The 21,548-nt window shown below is 40.5% G+C and overlaps 1 long non-coding RNA gene across 4 annotated transcripts in view; it reads left to right on the forward strand.

Moving 5' to 3' along the window:
• LOC109395834 (uncharacterized) overlaps positions 1-21,548 on the forward strand; it is a 469,770-nt gene that overhangs the window by 16,208 nt on the left and 432,014 nt on the right. For all 4 annotated transcript variants that reach the window (XR_002126734.1, XR_002126736.1, XR_002126733.1 and 1 more), the window contains exon 2: positions 18,815-18,862. This is a non-coding gene — a long non-coding RNA (uncharacterized LOC109395834). The remainder of the gene's footprint in view (positions 1-18,814; positions 18,863-21,548) is intronic.

Genomic DNA, 21,548 nt, shown 5'->3' on the forward strand with positions numbered 1-21,548 from the left:
CTAAATTGGGATCACACTTTGCATATTGTTTTGTTACCTATTTTTCCTTCATCATTTCCCTATGTCATTAATGGCTGCAAAGTACTCCACTATAAAAATGTGCAATTATGTTTTTTATTTTTTATTTTTTTTAAAGATTTGATTGGGGAATGGGGGGAGGGGAACATTGTTAGGGAACCAGGGAAGGGGAACAGACAAGTTGCTGTCCTTTTGTTCTTCAGTCTAGTTGTGGAGGACTCCACTTCTCTGGCCATGTTGGTATTAGCATTGTGCTCTTCCCGGGTGAGGCAGATCGGTCTCCAGCCTCTGGACAGCCACTCATGGCAGCTCTTTGCAGCTCACACCAGCTGCTGGCCGCTCACATTGGCTGCCAGCCATACACAGTAGCTTATGGCAGCCCACTGAAGCAGGGGCTGCAGCCTATGCCGCCGCTGGCGACTCACGGCAGCCCAGCTCCAGGTTGAGCTGTTGTTCACCATCTTAGCTGTAGAGGGCAGTATCACTGGCCCTCATGTGGGATCCGAACTGGGGTCCTGCTGCTCAGAACTGGCGTCCCAAGCCAGCTCTTAACCAACATGCCACTTGGCCGGCCTGTGCAATTATTTTTTAACCTATCCCAATTGTTTAACATTATGTTCCTCACCTCTGTTTCCAATATGTATTAATGAAGAATATTTGCATATATGCATAATCACATCCATGATTCTCTTCTTAGGGTACATTCTCAGAAGTGGGAATGCTGGGCCATAGGGAGGAGTAGCTCCCTAGTTGTTCTTACTGCAGGCGGTGCTGCTCTGTGCACCCAGAACCCCCACTGCTCCTGGGCTGTTTCCTAGGAACTTCAGAGAAAAGACAGTGGAGCCGGAAGCTAGTGGAGCAGTGAACAACATCAGTCTTCAGGCTCTACTTTTTGGTCAAAATAAACATGTTGGGTTGCCGGTACCAGCCTTGACATGTCCTGTGCTATTTAGTATGTTACTTTGTCAGAGCAGAATGCGTTCAGTTATAAGTAACAGAAAACTCGACTTATGGTGGTTTAAAAAAATAGAGGATTATTTCTCTCAGAAAAGAAGAAATCTAGAAATGTGTGGCTGGCTATGGCTTTAGTTCAGCAGCTCAGAGGTGTCAAGGAGCATGTATCTGTCGTGTTCTTGGCCTTTTCTCCATGGTCATGGGAAGGCTGTGGCGGAAGCAGGCATCAGGCTTGTATTCAGGGAGTCAGCGATGGGTGAGAGAATAAAGATGAATGAGACACATTTTTGACCTTAGGAGTTGTTAACCTGATTTTAAAAAATGGTGCTTTTTTTTTTTCATATTGCAGAAGTAATATGTGATCATTATAGAAAATATATTTCACCCATAATCTCATGACCAATTGGTAATCATTGCTGTCATTTTGGTGTTTATCTTTCTCATTTAATTATAAATGCCCCCAAAGTGGGATTATTCATTTATGTACTGCCTCATAACTGGCCTTTTTAATCAGCATCCATCTCTATGCCTAACATCCGGTAGATGCTTTTAAAATTTTACTGAAAAATGAATGAATGGTTTAAAAGATTGCATTATGAATATTTTTGTATATCTTCAAGTATATGTTTTATAGTATAATTTTTAACAACTGCATGTCACTCAATTGTTTGAATGTTCCATAATTTCTTTGATTTGCTATTATTACACGTGTACATTTTTTCAAAATTTTAACTGACAAATAATTCTGTAGTGAACATTGTGTGTGTGTGTGTGTGTGTGTGTGTACACAATTCTCTCATTATTTCCTCAGGTAAATTCAGAAGTGGAGTCTCTGTGTCCAAGGAAATGCCAGTTTTAAAGTCCTTGATGTATATCATCAAATTGCCCTCTTCAGATGTACCATTTTAAACTACCATAAATTTGTGTTATTATAACCTTGTTTTAGTTTTTTGTTTTAAATAGACTTCATTTTTTTTGAGTAGGTAATATATTCATCTGGTTTAAAAATCAGAACAATACAAAAAAGGTATAAAATGAAGTTTTGTTCCTGCTCCTGTCCCATTAGCCCTATCTCTGCCCCCATTTCCCTTAGGTTAGTCACTTTTATTAGTTTCTTTTACAGATTTTCAGTATTTTTAATGCACACAGGCAAATATGTATATATTATTTTCATTCCTTTCTTACAAAAAAAGTAACATACAATACACACTGTTCTGTACTTTATTTGGTTCGACTGCTGCTGTGTAATGTTCTATTATGTGAATATTCCAGTTTTATTTATTCTCCTGCCTCGCCTTATTTGAAACCTGTGTCTTTTCAGCCAAACCAGGCCCAAGTGAACCACAATTTTCTGGCCCCGTAACTATGCCCCTAATAGAGTAGGCAGCTATATCTTAATCTCCTAGACCTTCTGCCTGGCCTGCCAGACATTTTGACTTTGCCTCCCAGGGTAGACTTGGCAGTGTCTGAAATATTCTGAATCCAAGAAGGGAGGGAACTGCAAAGATAGATTTATCTTCTTTTGAAGGCCCAGTGGCTTGTCCTTCTCCCCTACCTTCGATTAGAAGATATTTTCATGTTCTATAATATTGGGTTGTCGGAAAAGTCATGACTTATTTTTTCTGTGTTTTTCGTTGCAAAAATGTGTCATGACTTTTCTGACAACCCAATAGTTTGGGTAAAGAGCATCCTCTCCATTCTTATCCGAGGGATGGTGGCTTATATGAAAAATCATGTTCTGTACACTTTTAAAGGAACTGCATGTTACAGCGCCAGGCCCATTGTATGCTCCCTCAAAAGGCTCTAGGGAGGAATCCTTCCTTTCCTCTTCCAGCTCCTGGTGGCTCTAGGCATTCTTTGGATTGTGGCCTCTTATCTATTTCTTTCACTTGACCTTTTCTGTATCTTTTCCTCTTCTGTCCATCTCAAGTGTCCCTCTGCCTTTCTCTTATAAGGACACTAGTCACTGCAGTTAGGTAAGCCTTGATAATCCAGGATGACCTCACCTTTGATTCTTAACTGCAGAATTCATTCTTTTTATTTTTTAAAAATATTTTATTGGGGAATTGGGGAAGGGGAACAGCCAAGTTGTTGTCCTTCAATCTTCGTTGTGCAGGGCGCAGCTAACTCAGCTACAAGTCCAGTTGCGATCCAGCCACTTGCAGCCGCTCAGCTCAAGGTGCTGTGTTCAGTCTCAGTTGCGGGCGGGCATAGCCCACCATCCCATGTGGGAGTTGAGCCCGGCAACTTTGTTGTTAGGAGCACATGCTCTTATCAGCTGAGCCATCCTGCTACCTGTTAACAGCTCAGCAGAAGTTCAGCTCAGGCACAGCTCACTGGCCCATGTCGGAATCGAACCGGCGACCCTGTTGCTCAGAGCTCATGCTCTTAACCAACTGAGCCACTTGGCCGGCCCCCAGAATTAATTCTTAATTCCATCTGCAGAGACCCATTTTCTGAACTAGGTCACATTTACAGGCTCCAGGGACTCGACCGAGACATATCTTTTTTGGGGCTGCTAGTCGATCCACTAGAGGCTTTGACATTAGAATCTGTGCTCTGCTTTTCTATAGCCTGTGAAGTGCTGCAGATAAAGTCCATTTCCTCTCCCACATGATAATAAAAGACTGGGACTTCCTTGCGTAGTGTTGTGTCTTCATTGCCTTGCACAGAGCAAGTGCTCAATAAAACAGAATGGCTTCGGTAGTGATTGTACATATGAAGGCAGTTTTTTGTATCTCATTACTTTTCTCCAGGCTGAATCTCCCTGGGTACTTCAATTGTTCCTTATGTGAAGTTCAGGACCCCCCTCCAGGCCCTTCTTTCCAGTTGCCCTCCTGTAGGTACTTCTAATTTGCCCAGTCTTCCTCTTAAAATGTGCCTTCCAGATTAAACTCTAGATAAGGTCTAAGTAACAGGGTAGAATGGGACTATTAATTCTAATTGTTTGCATGCTATATTTTTTTAGAATAGCCCTAGGTTGTGTTTATTTTAGAGCAACTGCTAAAGTCATTGGTGGTCATTAGCTAACGATATTAAAAGCAAAATTTCCCCATGCTAGTATCCCTACTCAATCATTGAGTTTTTAGGGCCAAATTCAGCCCTCAGTTATGCTAATGCAGTTTTATTGATTTTTGAGTTCTGGGGATGGATTTTGAGTTTGGGGAAAAAAAAAAGTCCAAACATCACACTCTGGTGTTTAGTAGAAGGGACAAGCATACTCATAAATAAATCCAGTTTCCCTTCTCTATTCCAATTTGTTGAACACCTGGAAAAAAGTTGTGTGCTGTAAGAAAGGTGTATGATGATCCAAAACAATTTTCTGCAAGAACAAATCAGGATTTTCATAACCAAATAGTAGAGAACTTTTTTCTTCTTAATTTCCACCCATTGTGGCATGTAGCTGGTAGCCTTTTTTTTTTTTTTGTAAATCACATTTACCAACTGCTTGTATTAATATTCGTGTACTTATACCCTGAACAAATTTATGCTCTTGGTGTTGTATGTGCTGTTAGTTTCACTGCTGTCAAAATATGTTTTTAAAAATAACCCATGGGTTTTAATCAGTACAGTCAGGATAAATTAGATTTCTTGAGAAGAAAAATCTACCTTAATATTTAGATCAGTAAGAAGATGTGGTTATGATTAACTTTTGTCCTCATGTGGCAAGAATGGATGGACGCATACCAGTGCTTTTTAAAATGTTTCTTTTAATTAATTTTTTAAACTAGGGGTTAAAACAAGGAACAGATAATAACTCCCAGTGGTGGACTTCATGGCTCTATTTACTCCATTATACTTTGTACAGCATCTTGAGGCTCTGGCTTCTTCTAAAGGAAACATTTGAAGAGAAAGGCCCTCAGCTTGGTACTCTTTTCCCTCTTTACCTCTTATCTGGCTGCTAGTTCTTAGCTTGAATGTCGCTTCCACAGGGGAACGTATTCTGACCCATTATGCTTGGTTAGTTTTTTTTTTTTTTTTTAAAGATTTTTATTGGGGAATTAGGGGATGGGAACAGCACTGGGGAATTGGGGGAAGGGGAACAGGCAAGTTGCTGTCCTTTGGTTCTTCAGTCTAGTTGTGGAGGACGTTGCTTCACTGGTCCAAGTTGGCACCATCATTGCACTCTTCCCGGGTGAGGCAGATCAGTCACCGGCTTCTGGACGGCTGCTCACTGCGGCTGATGGCCGCTCACGCTGGCTGCTGGCTACACACGGTAGCCCATGGCAACCCACTGCAGCAGGGGCTGCAGGGTATGCCGTTGCCGGAGACTCAAGGCAGCCCAGCTCCAGGTTGAGCTGTTGTTCAGCATCTTAGCTGTGGAGGGCAGTGTCACTAGCCCTCATATGTGGGATTGAACCGGGGCCCTCTGGTGTCCCAAGCCAGCTCTTAATCAACGTGCCACTCTGCCGGCCCTGCTTGGTTAGTTTTGACCTTACAATCCTCCTGAGTATCTTGCACTTCATTTGCAGCTGTCATTACATCAGTTTTAATTGCTTATTAATGTTTGTCTTTTACCCCAGACTATAAACTCTATGAGGCAAGGGGGCTGTGTCTGTTTTCAATACTTCACCTATTTCAATGTCTGGTGCATAGTAGATGCTCAATCAACTTTTTCAGAGGCTGAAAAAGGCATTTAAGGGCTTATGGGAACAGTAGTTTTAACAATTTACATTTGTGTTTGTGTATACATTTGCAAGCTTCTGTATGCTAATAGCAGCAAGTGCCTCTTTTTTTCTTTTATTTTTTTTGCAGTGGTGGTGGTGGTGGTGGGGGGGGGTATACCACTGCATCAAATTACCGTAGTAGAAAGAATAGTTGACATTCTGTTTTACAGTGACCATGTATTTGACCCACTTCTTCTCCAGTAATGTCATCACGATTGTATCTCATGGCTGTGGATTCTTGGAGGCTGACAAGCGGGACAACTTGCTTCATCTTGCAGTCCTCATCTGTCACACAGAACAGCTTACAGATTCTTATTATGTGAATGAAATATGGAGAGAGGGATATTTTTCTTGCTTGGCTATCGGGGTAATTGAAAGTGACCACATCAGGGCACAAGGGGGGAACGCAGGAAAATAGACTGCTTTTGCGAAGGGCAACTCATTGGCTCTCAGAACTGCAGGTGTCGGGCCTCGTCTCCAAGTGCAAAGGCTGGGGAAGTGTCTCCTGTTATCAAAAGGCCCACGATTCCCCTAGAACATTCTTTCACTAAGGAAAATGCCTTGGTTCGTGTCATCACTCCTCAGCTGCCTGATGAGATGCTACCACCACTGCCTTTGGAGGCACGTCCCCGAGGACCCAGGGCACAGGCTTTGCGTGTTCTTTAGCCAGGGAAGAAAGTGTTTCAGTATTCCAGATCAATAAACTGGAGTAAAAAATAGGAAATGTGCTATGAAAAATCATTACCCAGAAAAATTCCACTGTTTCTGAGTTTTGAATCATACGAAATAACACTTGACTGTTCTAATAGTTTATATTTTACAAGCTTGGTGAAATGGAATATCAGATAATACTGTACTGGTGACACTACCTTCTAATGGTCAGTTTTGTAGATATATATTGAGCCTTATAGAATAGTTTTAGTTCATAGGAAGCTTTTTACTTAACACTGGTCAAAAGTACTAATGTGACAGAGAGCAAGGTACACAATTCGGCCATCATTCAAGTCATGACTTGGTTTGTATTTTAAGATAACTTTAAAATCACTTAGTTGAATAAAATTCTAAAGTACTGTAACTGCCAGGTTGCTTTATCTAATTTATGAAACAGAAGCAAAGGAATCAACAATACCCTCCATTTACCATGATTAGATTAGCTATTACCGAAACCGCAGAAAGTACATAACCCTTTACTTTGTGTTCACTTGAATTTGGTTATGAAGCTTTGATGGAACTTTCATTTAACCAAATGCCTTTGTTTACAACAATAAGCATGTTAAGTCTTTGTGTTTTGAATTTGATATGACCATTTTAGTATATGCCTCCTGAAAAGATGTATTAAAGTTACAAATTCTATTCATTTGTGGTCTGCAAACATTTTCAATTCAGTGCAGGTAGGATCTTGTTTTTCTTCCTGACTGTAACATGTATCTTTTCTCTATAAGGCCTCTACTGTTTCAATAATATAACCAGGCATTAACAAACATGAAAGTACGTCTCATAGCAGCTCCACAAAAATTGATTTTTCAAAATTAAATAAGCATCTGGTGGGCTGAAAATGTTTTATACCTGATATTTAAGATATTTTGACTATTGCCAAGAGAAATCAATGCTTCCATGCTGTCTCCCTTGAGAATGCCATCAAATGCCACTGTGTTGTGTAGAGTATAGGCTCTGGAGGGAAGGCGGACTTGGGTTCACACTACAGCTCTGCCACTTACCTGTCGGCGACCTTGGATTTCACCTCTAAGGGAGGTCAGTTATCTCTAACTGTCCTTTCTTCAGTGTGTAATAGAGTTTGTAATAGTACTTATCTCATAGTGTTATTTATTATATAGGAGGGAAAGCATATAAAGCCCTCAAACATGATTGTTATTATAATTTTGTGTGTATATGTGTGTTCATACTCTACATACATGTTGAATTGACTGAAAACTTATATTTCAAATAAGTCTTACTTTCTTTTTTTAATTAAAATTTATTGGGGTGACAATTGTTAGTAAAGTTACATGTGTTTTAGGTATAAAATTCTATAATACATCATCTATATATCACATTGTGTGTTCACCACCCAGAGTCAGTTCTCCTTCCATCGCCATATATTTGATCCCTTTTACCCTCATCTACCACACCCCTCCCCCCTTACCCTCTGGTAACCACTAAACTATTGTCTGTGTCTATGAGTTTTTGTTTCTTCATTTGTTTGCCTTGTTCCTTTATTGTTTTCAGTTTTATATACCACATATGAATGAAATCATATGGTTCTCTACTTTTTCTGTTCTGATTTATTTTGCTTAGCATAATAATCATAATAATCATGTTGTTGCAAATGACACTATTTCATCTTTTCTGATGGCAGAATAGTATTCCACAGAATAGTGTATATGTACCACAACTTCTTTATCCAATCATCTATTGAAGGACACTTTGGTTGTTTCCATGTCTTGGCCACTGTAAATAAAACTGCAGTGAACATCGGAGCACATATATCTTTATGGATAAATGTTTTCAGATTTTTGGGGTAGATTCCCAAGAGAGGGATCGCTGAGTCATATGGTAATTCTATTTTTAAATTTTTGCGTAATCTCCACACCAAATAAGTCTTACTTTTAAAGTGGAACTTGGTCTACATTATTTTGAATTGATGTGAAGACAAGGATAAAGAGTGTTTTAGATATATGAACTGGAAATATATGTCCTTTCCAATAACAAGGGCTCCTTGACAATTTGTTAGTTTTCGCTGACTGTTTCCCACATGTATTAAGCTTCCCCCTAGTTTCCTTGCTCTCTTTGCAGTTTTCATTTTTATCTGTGTTCTTTACATCCACATTTTTGGGGTAGTGGAGTTAGGTTTGGAGAAATCCACACTTTCTCATCAGTGCCTTTAGCCCAGTGACCCATAGAGGAGTGATTGGAAGTCAGGCTAGGAGAGCTGGTCTCTGACATTGGTTTCCAGCAAATTTACATGGTTCTTATGGGGAAGAAATTTTCCTCCTCATCTGTACTGTCTTCTGTTGGCTTGAATAATGAGTCACAGAAAGATGAATATTTCTTCAGCTGTGAAAGTTTCAGCTAGCAAAAATGATAGCCCATTGGTGTTAGTACAATGCAAAGTAAGATAGCATTGAAAGAGTCTCTGCTTCAGCCTCTTATTGACAGTGCCCCTCACTTGAGTCAGGAATTGGGGACTTACTTAGATGTACCATCTGGCAAAACACTGAAGGCCAGTCTTGTGCCAATTGAAAAAGCTGCATCAGTTCCAACTCTTGTGTACTTTGCACATTATTGGATGCCTTGCAAAACGTTTATCACTTTTTAATTAGGAAGGGCTAAGGGATTTTAGTACCCCAAAGAAAATGTCAGCAGCCCCAAAGCTAGAAAAATTGTTCCGTGGGTCATAAGGGGCAGTCGTGTTTAACTTTGAGCTCGCACGGTTAACAAGGACAGGTTTATAATAGGATTTTTGTTGGGGGACGTGTGTCGTTGGTCTTTCAGGGTGGAACTGGGGATCTGGTCTTTCTGTTATTCTGACAGCTCCCCCCCCCCCCCCTCCCAGCTTGTTTCCCCTGCAGCCAGGCCTTGAAAGCACATGCCAAGAGATCAAGTCTGTTCTGCTTCTTGGCCTATCATGTAAACTGTGGCCTGTCATGTTCATTAAAATGAAAATTTGTCGAATGGAATTTTCCCGACTGGCAGAATAGTTTAAATGTCAGATGTTGTTAGGCCTGGATGTAAATATTATGTTTCTATTGTTAATTAATTGCAGCGCCTCAGTACCAGTGATCCAAAATCCAATTTAGTCTGCAATAAGCCCGTGGATAAGGGCCAGAGATAATGAATGCAGAGGGGAAAAAAATGTATTCAGAGTTTCCATTGTATCTGTCAATTTCCTCTTAGAAAAATAGTAAATTTTGGTGTGTCACTGTACTTTAAGAGGTGCAAAACAGGACAGAATTAAGACTCAGTGTGTTTTGAAACCTTTGAGATGTTACTTACTGTTGCGTCCATTTCACTGCTCGCCCTGAGTCTGTTCCAGCATCAAAATGGGACAGATGCTGCTGTCTGTCCCTCTCTGTGATGTCCCCCACATTGCTACCACTCTTGAGTCCATTGTTAGGTTCACAGCTCATTGCAGAGTTGTAGAGCTGAGTATCTAGCCCTGAAGTCCTCCCAATTTCTCTGCAGTGTTCTTTTTCTTTGTTCCATTTGCTGTCAATCTTTTCTTTTTCTTTATAGCTCTTGTTTTGGTCCCCAGGATCAATAGCCTGTCTGTAAGTCTGCCACTGTTTGTTAAGATCATTTTGCTTCCAAACGGCGCTGGTGGCTGAGCATCATTCAGAATAATGCTGCTAGAACTGTCTGCATTAGAAAGGGGAGCAGAAATCCTGTGCTGGGGCCCAGACCTCAGAACTGACTGTTGTTGCAGAGCCATGAGGCAGTGGGCATTTGCGGTCGCCATTCTCAACCAATATTTTGTTGAATACTCGCTGTGAGCAGGGCATCTTCTCCGGCCTCTTCTCTGGGTTCCAAAGGCCAGTGCATGTGCCAGGAAGAGAAGGACTAATTAAGACTTTGGATGGCAGGACTAATGTGGCCCAGTGGTCAGGGACCCTCATTTAATTCCTCGCATCCTGGTCCATGCCAACCTCGTTCTGCCCCTGTGATGATGCCAGCTGAGAAGCGGGGAAGGGAAGATGAACTTTGATGTGCTCTGAGCTTTCCTGTCCAGCAGTGTCTGTCAGATTAAAAATGAGAGGGAAGGAGACCAGGGAATCTTCCAGATGGAGAGTTCAGAGGAGGGCACAACCAGGCTCCCTCTGCACAGTGACGTAGCTGGGCCGTCCGAGCATTAGGCCAGGAACCAGGAGCAGCACAGGCTGCTGCCTGACCCTGAAGTGGAGTGGGGGCCTGGCTTGGGTGGAGCTCTCCCCACAGGCATACACGGGCCGCACGTGGAGGCAGAGCATTCACCCCAAGGGCTGGGGCAGTCTCCTTGGAGTCCAGTCTGAACTCCTTTCAAGAATGTTTTCCCCAAGTCACGCAGGCAATGGGGAGTCAGTGTTCTCCAGCCTCTCTGTTTCTTTCTTTAGAATGAATCAGCCATGGAAGAAAGGTGACCTTAGATAAGCTGCAGGCAGCAGTAACAGCAGTGGCCATACATCCTTGGATGGACTTGTATGTGGACAGCAGTTCCAGGCAGCAGGGGTCTGGTGATGACACGGCACACTGGCGGTCACTCCACACCTCTTGGTAGCACAATTTTCTCACTGGTTTTAGCATTCATTGAAAAGTGTCTGGGATGCTCCAGGAACAGGATTTTACTCAAATGAAAGCTGGTTTTCAGACTCAGGCTATTTGACGTAATGATAGATGATAACAAATGAGGTGAAACACCAAATATCTGTCTTGACCTTCCTTAAAAATTGATTATTTTAACATTGCATCTACACAACCTCAGTTCCCTCTGAGATGACCCTCTTTTTCTCAAATTCAGGTTATATTAGAATTTGGGGAGGGTCTGTGCTGTTGGGAGCAGAGCTATTTGACTTGAAATGTCATCTCATTCTGAGAAAACATAGTGGGGCCACATTAGGGCATCCTGTGTAAATGTCACATTGTCAGAGTGTCTCCCCTGGGATTAGACTCGCCATGGTACTTCTCAGTCCTGTCTGGCTGGTCAGACAAAGCCACTGACTCCTCATAGTGAGGTCACCAACTCAGCCATGGTCATGATCCTTGAGATGTCGCCAACTTGGTCAGGGTCATGCTTCACGAGATTTCATGGAATTTGATTTGTCTCTAACTGTGAATTTTAAGATGCTAATTATTGGCTGATTGGTATTCTGCTCCTTAGATGTCACCTAATGAATTTTCAGAGCTCATGCTACTTGGCAAATTTACTTTTCCAATGCCTGGTAAATATGACAGCATCAAACAGGTGTGGTGGTAGTATGCTGTGTTGCAAGTGTGTGTTTGTGTGTGTGTTTTGTATCTAAGGCCACAGAATCATAGGCTTCCATAGAGAAAGATCTTTTCATTTTATGAAAGCCTAGATTACAAATAAGAACAGGACAAAAACAAGTACAAAAATAAAAACAAAACTAACCTGAGCTTAAGAATTCTCAATCAGTTTCCCATTTTCATAGTAATGCAAACTTATAATATTCCTTCATTAAATCAATTTTATTGAGTGCACTGAGGTTGGACAATTAAGTTCGCGAACTCATCCTAGAAAAAGTGCTACATACCTCATTGCTGAATATCACTATGGTCACATTCTAAGTACTCCCCTTGGGAAGCTATGCACTGATGCCAATGCCTAGTCCACCCTTCAAAGCAATTTTGGAACTCTTTTTCTAGAATGGCCATCAGAGCTGTCGTCGTATTACACTTGATGTCCTGAATGTCATCAAAATGCCCTCCTTTCAATATTTCCTTTATCTTCAGGTAAAGAAAGAAGTCATTGGGGGCCAGATCAGGTGAGTAGGGAGAGTGTTCCAATATAGTTATTTGTTTACTGGCTAAAAGCTCCATCACAGACTGTGCCATGTGAGCTGGTGCATTGTGATGCAAGAGCCATGAATTGTTGGCAAAATGTTCAGGTTGTCTAAGTTTTTCATGCAGCCTTTTCAGCACTTCCAAATAGTAAACTTGGTGAACTGTTTGTCCAGTTGGTATAAATTCATAATGAATAATTCCTCTGATATCAAAAAAAGGTTAGCAACATTGTTGCAACAAGTTCCCGAAATTGTCAGGCCTCGTATGTTATATGTCAGAGGCTGTGGATTCAATAAGGAATATTGTAAATGTGGTCTGTATCTTTGTTGAACTTAGGGTCCATTGGACAGATTTTTGCATAATTTTGGCAACATTGATCAGTTTTCCAGGTGAATAACAAAACTAAGAATTATTTTGATAACCCATCTGAACTCTATATATCAGAGTTTCACAAATTCTGAAAATATTCTATAAGAAATACATATAAAATGAAATAAAACTTGTAGGAATAAATTTGAGAAGGGTCAGGTTTTGGGGTCTTTGCTGCTGTTTCTTGTGAGGGTTTAAATCAGTATGTGGATTGTCAAATAATTCCTTGCATTTAAAATACTCATTTATCATCAGTTAGTTTAACCAGGGCTATGTTTTCAACTGCCTGGCTTTCACAGACATGTAGAAAAAAAGTTTTAAGAATCTCCTCTTGGTTGAAAATTGGCTATTATTTGAAAGACTGTTGAAATAATTTGTCTGCAGTAACAGCTCACTGAACATAGCATAAGAACCAGAAAGAGGGCTGAATTTATTCAGTGTCTTCATTCTTGTGTCTTGTCTTCATTCCTGCGTGAACAGACTTCTCTCCTACATGTGCACGTAATTGTTCAAGACTTAAGGTCAATAACCAACCTCTTAATGTGGCCATCAAGTCATGTGAGGGCTACAGCATGCAGCAATGTTGGGGGTACCTCTGTTCAGGGCAGTGTTGTCTTAAGTAAGGTACAGTTGGACAGTTCCCAGAGATGGGGTTCAATTGGGAGAGATGAATCGCAATCAAAAGAGGTTTCTGTGTTTGAGAAAAATGTTTGTTTAAATTCATACTGGTTTGTAAGGGAGCTGGGTGCTGGATAATGGAGTGAGGGATTTGGGGTTGGTAAAATGTTCTTTGGATGGCTATCTTCTGAAAAACCACCAGGAAAAATCAGTGTGTTATTGGCCTGCACTGCTCTGCTTCTATGTTTATGTCTTTTAGGACAGCTGAAGCCTAAACCTATTTGGATTCATTTAAATTTAATCTGTCTTGCAGGAGGTCATGTGAAGGTTATAGAGTCTGTCTGCTCTGGAACAAAATGGGATGAGTTAGACATGAGGGGAGTGGAAAGTGGTATAATGAATGCATTGCAGCTGCAAGTGAAAATGTTTTCATGACCTGTAGAAGTTAGGCCCTTGGATTTTCGGGTCAATGCAAACATGGGAAAGAGAGGACTAGTTTGAGTGGCTCTTCCTGACTTTTGTCCAGAGACATGTACGTTGGACACTGGAACAAGAGTTCTCTCATCCTGAATTGCTCTCACTTCTGGCACCTAACACACATACAAGGACAAATATACAGGGACTAGAGAGGTACACAAAGACTGTAGAATCCACTTGGACTTGATTTTTACAGAGTGACTATTTGGTGTTGGTATAGAATTGGGCTCACAATGCATGGGCAGGGTGAGGTTGGTTTGAACCATAAAGGGCATAGGTTTTGAATAGTGTAGACACTAATTAAGGTGGTAAAACATACACACAGGAGCAAGTAATAATTTAAGACAGTAGTATGCATTATTATATGCATCACAGGGCCTTATATGATTAAGGTGAGAGACCAAAGCTCTGAATAAGACCAGTCCCATTACCCTTCCCTTTCAACATCCTGGGAACCTTGAGCACCTGTTCTACTCTTCTGCTTTCAGCCTCTTTGTCTCAACTGGATCTTCTCATCGCCTTGACACATACTCAGGTTCTGTTTACAAACTATACAAAGAAACCCTCCTGTCCTTTTTCCTTCTCCAGTTGCTATTCTCTTTCCTCCCCTTCATACCTAGACGTGTCTAGGATTGTCCTTGTTCAGTCTTCATTTTTAATGATTTCCTCTTATTTCTTAACCAAGTCCGAACTGAATTCTGTCTCATTTAGTCCACAAAACAGTTCTCGTTGAGTTCCTCAATAACCTTCACAGTGGGCATTTTAGTACTATCACTTGACCTTTCCGTGGCACTTTAAGGTTATTGTTTACTTCTCTGAAAACTATTCTGTCTCTTATATGGTATTCATCCTTCTCAACACAACTGTCAAATGTTGAACTTCCTCAAGGATCAATCCTAGGCCCACATCTCTTCCTCCTTTGTGCTATCTCCCTGGACCGTTCACCACTCCATGTTCACAACTGAAGTTACTTCCTACTTAGAAGTAACTCACCACCCCACAGGTCCTCTCTGAGCTACAGACACACATGTCCACTCCACCTGGACATTTCTTTTAGATGTCACTCAGGGTTGTCAAGTTCAATGCATCCACAACCAAACTAGTTATTGTTGACTCCTGATGTGGACCCTCATACACTGACGTTCCTTCAATGGCCTTGTTCAGCCTCAACTCAGAAAATGAAACTATCATAAAGATTGTAATTTTCAAACATATTTAAAAAATCTCATTTCATAATCGATATCTAACTTTAATGTACTGTGGCCAGAGAACTTGTGTGCTATCTTTTTTTTTGATATTTGTTGAGATGACCTTTGTGGCCTAATACATGGTCAATTTTAGCTTATGTACCCTGTGTACTTGTAAAGAACGCTGTGGCAGATTGCATTTTCCAAACGTAGTGGCACCAATGCATTCATTATTCCCATGTGCTTTTCCTGCAGTGTGCCTGACACTCCTCCTACTGAGTGATGGAGTCTTTGTTCTCTTCCCTTGAATCTGGGTGGGGGTTTGTGACTGCCCTGACCAGTGGAGTGCTGTGTAAATGGTGTTAATGGGACTTCCAAGCCTCGGTCATAGGGAATACATATTCTGCCTGGCACTCTTCCTGGCAGCTCTTGCCTTTGAGACTGAGCCACCATGTTGTGATGAGACCTACACGATGAAACCACATGTAGGTATGTCAGCTGATAGCCCCAGCTAAGGTCTCAGCTAACCCTCAGTAGCAACTGGCAGACATTTGAGGGGATGAGCCTTTAGATGATTCCCGCCCCCGACTTTCAATTCTTCTAGCTGAGGCCTTAAGCATTGTAACATACAGAAAAGCTGGCTCATTGTACCCTGTCAGAATTCCTGTTCCGTAGAAACCATAAAAGATAATAAATTATTATTTTTAAATAATTAATTCTTGGGTATTTTGTTATATAGCAATAGGTAGCCAATGCAAATTTCTGTTATATTATTGCTAACATCTATTTTGCTTAATATTAACTTATTTCCACCAGGTTTCTTTTGTTTCCTGTTTGCTTGGTGTATAGTTTTCTATCTTTTTCTTTCAAACTCTCTTTATGTTTTAGATGTGTTTCTTATAAGCATCATATAGCAAGGTTTAAAAAAATCAATTTCTTCATGTTTTTCATTCTAGAAAATTTACATTCATTAGCTTTTGATATTGATATTGGTCTTCTCCCTTTCTTTTGAGCTTGGATATATATATATATATATATATATATATATATATATATATATATATATACACACATATATATATGTAAAAATTTAAATCTTATACATATATATAAACTTTTAAATATATAATATGTATATAATTTTAAATATATATACCTAAAATTTTGTTTAGCATTTCTGTGTGTTTGAAGTAGAAAGGGATATAGCTCAATCTCTATGTTGTCAAATCATAAATTTTTCAGATTTTACAAAATGTAATATACTGTTGAATCTTCCCCAAATTATATTTTCCCCAACTCTATTGCAACTCACATAACACAGGGGGAAGGAGAAACTTAACGCTGTTGTCCCATGGAGGGGCCTTATCTGCTGCATTAATACTCCGAGGTTTACTTCACAGCCCAGAAGCCTTGCTCTTTGGTGATCATGCATCAGTGATAATGGGCTCTCTGGTGAGATAAAGGGATAAAGGGGATGTGGAGGGAAATAGCCAGTAAGGACCAAAGCAGTTGTTTAGGACATTGAAGGGAAGAACCATGAGAAAACCATGGGGTATTGGCCATTCCCATGGTTTCTATACTTTTAGAAAATGTTAGGACCTAGCCGAGAATGAGGCGTATTCCAATTATTTTTCACCATGGAGTCACCATATGAGTAATGGTGGACTGCTATAGAATCAGCCCCTTGAAACCTTAAGTTATTGCTGTTGCTTAGCAAACCTGACTTACCACATCTCTTATGTTGAATTATGTGTGGTCTGTACATAGTATGTTTTGGTCACAGGGAGCTTAATTTAACATGTCAAGATTTGATATGAAATGCCAAGTGTGGCTTCCTCTGTTTTGTGAGTTTCTCTCTACTGAGAGAAGGCTACACGCTACCTCAAGAAAGGGAGATTGAACCTCTAAGCTTGCACATCTATATAATAGTTCCCCTTTATCAACGGTTTCACTTTCTGTGGTTTCAGTATACTGAGGTCAACAGTGGCCTGAAAATATTAAGTGGAAGTTTCCATAAATAAACAATCTGTAAGTTTTGTGTGAGGAGTGTGATGAAATCTTGTGCCATCCTGCCTGGGACGTGGATCACCCCTTTGTCCAGTGTCTCCACCCTGTATAGGCTCCTTGCCTGTTAGTCACTTAGTAACCAAGTAGGATGTCAGATCAGCTGTCATAGGATTGGCAGTGCTTGTGTTCAAGTCACCCTTATTTTACTTAATAATGGCCTCAAAGCCCAAGAGAGTGATGCTGGCAATTCAGATATGCCAAAGAGAAGCCGTAAATTTCTTTCTTTAAGTTAAAAGGTGAAAGTTCTTTTTTGTTGTTTTTTTTTAAGATTTTATTGGGGAATTGGGAGAGGGGAACAGCCACGCTGTTGTCCTTCAATCTTAGTTGTGGAGGGCTCAGCTAGCTCAGCTCCAAGTCCAGTCATGCTGCTCAGCTCAAGGTGCTGTGTTCAATTAGTTGCGGGTGGGCATAGCCATCATTCCATGCGGGAGTCGAACAGGCAGCCTTGTTGTTAAGAACGCATGCTCTATCCACTGAGCCATCTGGGTGGCAGCTCAGCTCAAGGTGCCGAGTTCAGTCTTAGTTGTGGGCAGGCATAGCCCATCTTTTCAAACAGGTAACCTTGTTAGGAGCATGTGCTCTCACCAGCTGAGTCATCCTGCCACCTGTTGGCAGCTCAGCAGCAGCTCAGCTCAGGCACAGCTCACTGGCCCATGTGGGAATCGAACTGGCGACCCTATGGCTCAGAGCTTGCACTCTTGAGCCAGCTCTTAACCAACTAAGCCACTCGGCCAGCCTCAAAAAGTGAAAGTTGTTGACTTAATAAGGAAAGAAAAAAAATCATATGCTAGGTTTCTAAGATCTAGAGTAAGAATGCATCTTCTATTTGTGAAATTCTGAAGATGGAAGAAGAAATTTATGCTACAATAGTTTGCTGAGAGAGAAAAACCACACTCATGTAACTTTTTTTTTATTGTTAGTTTCAGGTGTACAGAACAATGCAATAATTATCCTTTTCACCCTCACAAAGTAACAACCCCCCTACCCCATCTACTGCCCTCCCACCCCCGATATCATGCTTATCTATTACAATTCCATTGACTCCATTCTCACTCTCTACTCCACGTCCTGTGACTATATGTATATATAATTATAGTTGACATACAATATTATTCAACCTCAGCTTCAGAAATACAGTACGGTGGTCAGACCTCTACACCGACTGTGAAGTGGTCTCCCCCACAAGACATGAGTCCATCTGGCCCCCTAAGAAATATTTACAACATTATTGATTATATTCCCCGGACTGTCTTTTTCTATCCCTGATCATGTGACTTTTATCACAGTATATTGTTATAATTGTTCTATTTTATTATTACTTTTGTTGATCTGTTACTGTTCCTAAAATGTAAATTAAACTTTGTCATGGTATGCATGTGTAGGGAAAACCATAGTACATATTGGGTTCAGTACTATCTGCAGCTTCAGACATCCAGTGGAGGTCTTGGAGCACGCCCCCCCCATGGATAAGGATAAGGGGGTACTCATGAGGCAAGTGTGAGATCTGTATTGGGAGGGCCATGTGCCTCAGATAAATGGAATAGGCTCCCCCGAGTAAAACTTTTGCAGGGAAATGGAAATAGAGTGTGCAAGAAAGATGACACTAAAAGAAATAAATGCTTGGTCAGATTGAGTATGCTGCATAATATTTAATTTGATTTTCATCTCTGCACTTTATAAGCCATCCCTATTCTGTTGAATTCACATCCCAAAAGATTTGACTGCAGATCTGGCCAGGTTTGTGTTATGCGATTCTGGGTAGATGTGTGTGCCGTTTTCAGTTTATAAGTGTTTTTTTCTGTCCTCTCTTGCGGGAGGCATGAGGCACAAGTTTTGTCAACGGTTGATTTGGCTAGCACCACAGACCATGGCATATGGAAATTCTACTTAGAGGCATGGAGAGAAAACATTTGGTGTTTTACTCGCAGATAACTTAGTGCTTTGATTTTTATCTCTTTGTAGCTTTGAAGCTCAGCAAAGAAGGGAATCCATTGAGAGTCGTCTGCAAAGGTAAGTGTATTTATTACATGGCCTTGACAAACATTGCCTTTACAACATTGATTTTTCTTCTATTCGGAGATTTAAAGACTTGGATTAAAGATATAGCTGACAGGACAACTTCCTTAACCATCTGCTCGTCCTCCCTTATAGGCAAAAGTGCTAAGCAATAGTTAGCAGAGAGCAGGAGGAAATAAAATGATGTGCTGAGGGTACCCAAATTCAATTGTATGCCTGCTGACTTTTGCTTTCTTCTCAGCAGTTAAGACATTCCGAGGGAGCTAAGTTTACTAAGATTAATGCTAGATGGAAAAAGAATGCCGTTGTACCACTTCTGGTCAATAGTCAAATAAAACCAGCTGGCCAGATAAAGCACTTAAAATAAAATGCAGAGTGGCATTTCAATTGTGTTGGATGAAATTTATCATGAAAGTCAGTTGTGCAGTTGCGTGGAGGAGCTCATTTTGTGGAAAGAAGAAAGCCAGCCCGTTTGGTGTAGCTAATTTCATTCCACCCAGTCACTGTGGGCCATAAGTGAGTTAGAGGAAATGAACTTCCAAGTTCAAAGCAACGGGAAAAGTACCTACTCAGCCTCCTGTGAAACATTACAATGGAGTCAGATTTTACATGGAAAAATGTAATTGTTTCCTTTTTGCTAGGTATATTTATACGCTTACCGCTGTACAGTATTGTTCTTTGATTCATTGTTTAATTTCTGTTCTGCATGGAGTATTTTAATTTAAAGAATTCATTCTGAGAAATTATAGGGCTGCGGTTTCATCAAGAGTCTTTGGTGGTCAGGGTGAAATATGCCGTAATTATACTTTTGTTTTCATCATCAATTATGTTTTTGACAATTTTAGGTTCTTTTTTGTCGTTTTTATTATAGCAATCATGACTGTGACCACTTTAGTTAAAGTTGAAAAGCCATTTTGATTTACCTTATATTTTAAGTTATTCCTAACTTTGTGACAAAGCTACTTCTGGGGCTGAATTTTTAATGTTTATTTTGAGGGAGAAAAAGAAGTTTACAGGGAAATTGGAGAAAACCCCGTTTGAATAATCAAAACATGAGCTGGGTAAACAGTGTTTTGAGAATTTGCTTTGGGATGAGTAAGCTCTGTGCATGAGAGCTGGTTTGCTTAGGATTTTTCTGTAATGGTTGACCACTAGTGAAGAAAAAAACTATCTTAAGAAGTTGATAATTCTTATTTTCAGCCATATAACTTACATATCTCTGCACCATTGAGCCACATCTTGGAATAAAGCAGTACATGAAAACCCTAGAAAAAACTTCTCATAAATTATTGGTATTAGTGGCGATGTAGCAATCAATCTTCAGAGCCTTGCAATCTTTAGGTATAATTATGGTCCTCACAGTTTTTTCACACCGGGACAGTCCATTTCCTCCATTTTCAATGAAAATCCTTTGTTACATTCGTATTCTGGAGCTAGACATGGATTTAGTCCTGGTTTGGCTTTTATTAGCTATTGGACCATAGACAAGTTATTTAGCCCCTGTATGTCTCAGTTTCCTCATTCGTGAAATGGCGATAATAATAGTGTTTTCTTAATAAGGTTGTTGTGGAGATTAAATGAGTCATTATGTGTCACAGGCTTAGAGCAGGTCCTGGACCATGGTGAGTACCCAGTAGATGTTAGCTGATGCTGTGCCTTTTGGTATCATTACTTCACCATCAGCAGCAGCGGCCTTAGCATCCTTGTGAAAACATTCATTATATATTCTGAGAAGTCTATTCTTTTTGGAAGGTTCAGGATAATGTTTCCAAAATAAGCATGTTGCTACTAAAGAAGCGCAAATTCTGCTTTGTCTTTAGGAATCAGATGAAAAGATAACTTTCAGGTAATATGAGAAGTGAGGTCTCTGGAAGTAAAAAGTTGTCAGGTTGAAGTTTTGTAGGCATCAGGGCACACACTTTCTTTGGCTGTATGTGGGCAATGACTAATTAATAAAGTCTTAAGAAATTAGTGATCTGCTAGCTAATTAGATTCTTAAGGAATTATTGAAGAAAGACTTTTTTTTTTTTTTGCCTGTATTGTGTCTGTTTTCCTAACAGCACCTTTATTCCCTTTTGAGGTTATTAGACTGGTGGAGCTGTAACCAGGGGCCCTATTCAGGAGCCTACCTTCAGCCTAGGGATGGGGGCATGACCTGTGAGGTTGGTTAAGTGGGTCCTTCTTGGAAGTTGGAACATTGAGCTAAGGGATTCTCCTTTCTCCCAGTGGGCGTTCTCCCTGACGATACCTGCGCTGAGATCCCTGCAGCAGTTTCCATGTCCTGGCCTCCATGTCTGTCCTGGCCACTGATGGTCTCCAAGCCTTATTTGTCTGTCTGCCATGAACTCACGGAGCCCCCAGTTTCCTTCCAGTAATCCTTAAATTAGCCAGTTGGTTTCTGTTTGCACCCATGGGACCCTAACTGGTAGAATAGCTTACACATTTCAGAGCTAGATTTGGAATCAACGGGGTGTGTTTGGAGGTTTACTATTAAAATGCCATTCATTACTTTCTTCTATCAGTGTACGTAGCTGAACATTTTGCAGTGGATTCCAAAAGGTACAGCGTTCTCAATTAGTATTTCAAGAATGGGCTATTTTGCTGGACTCTACTCCAGTGTTTGGTAAAAAGAAGTCACTTTTGACTGCTTCTTCAAGCTCTGAAAAGATGTATTTAATAT

Source organism: Hipposideros armiger, unplaced genomic scaffold (genome assembly GCF_001890085.2).
Source record: "Hipposideros armiger isolate ML-2016 unplaced genomic scaffold, ASM189008v1 scaffold_487, whole genome shotgun sequence".
NCBI classification, from domain to species: domain Eukaryota; kingdom Metazoa; phylum Chordata; class Mammalia; order Chiroptera; family Hipposideridae; genus Hipposideros; species Hipposideros armiger.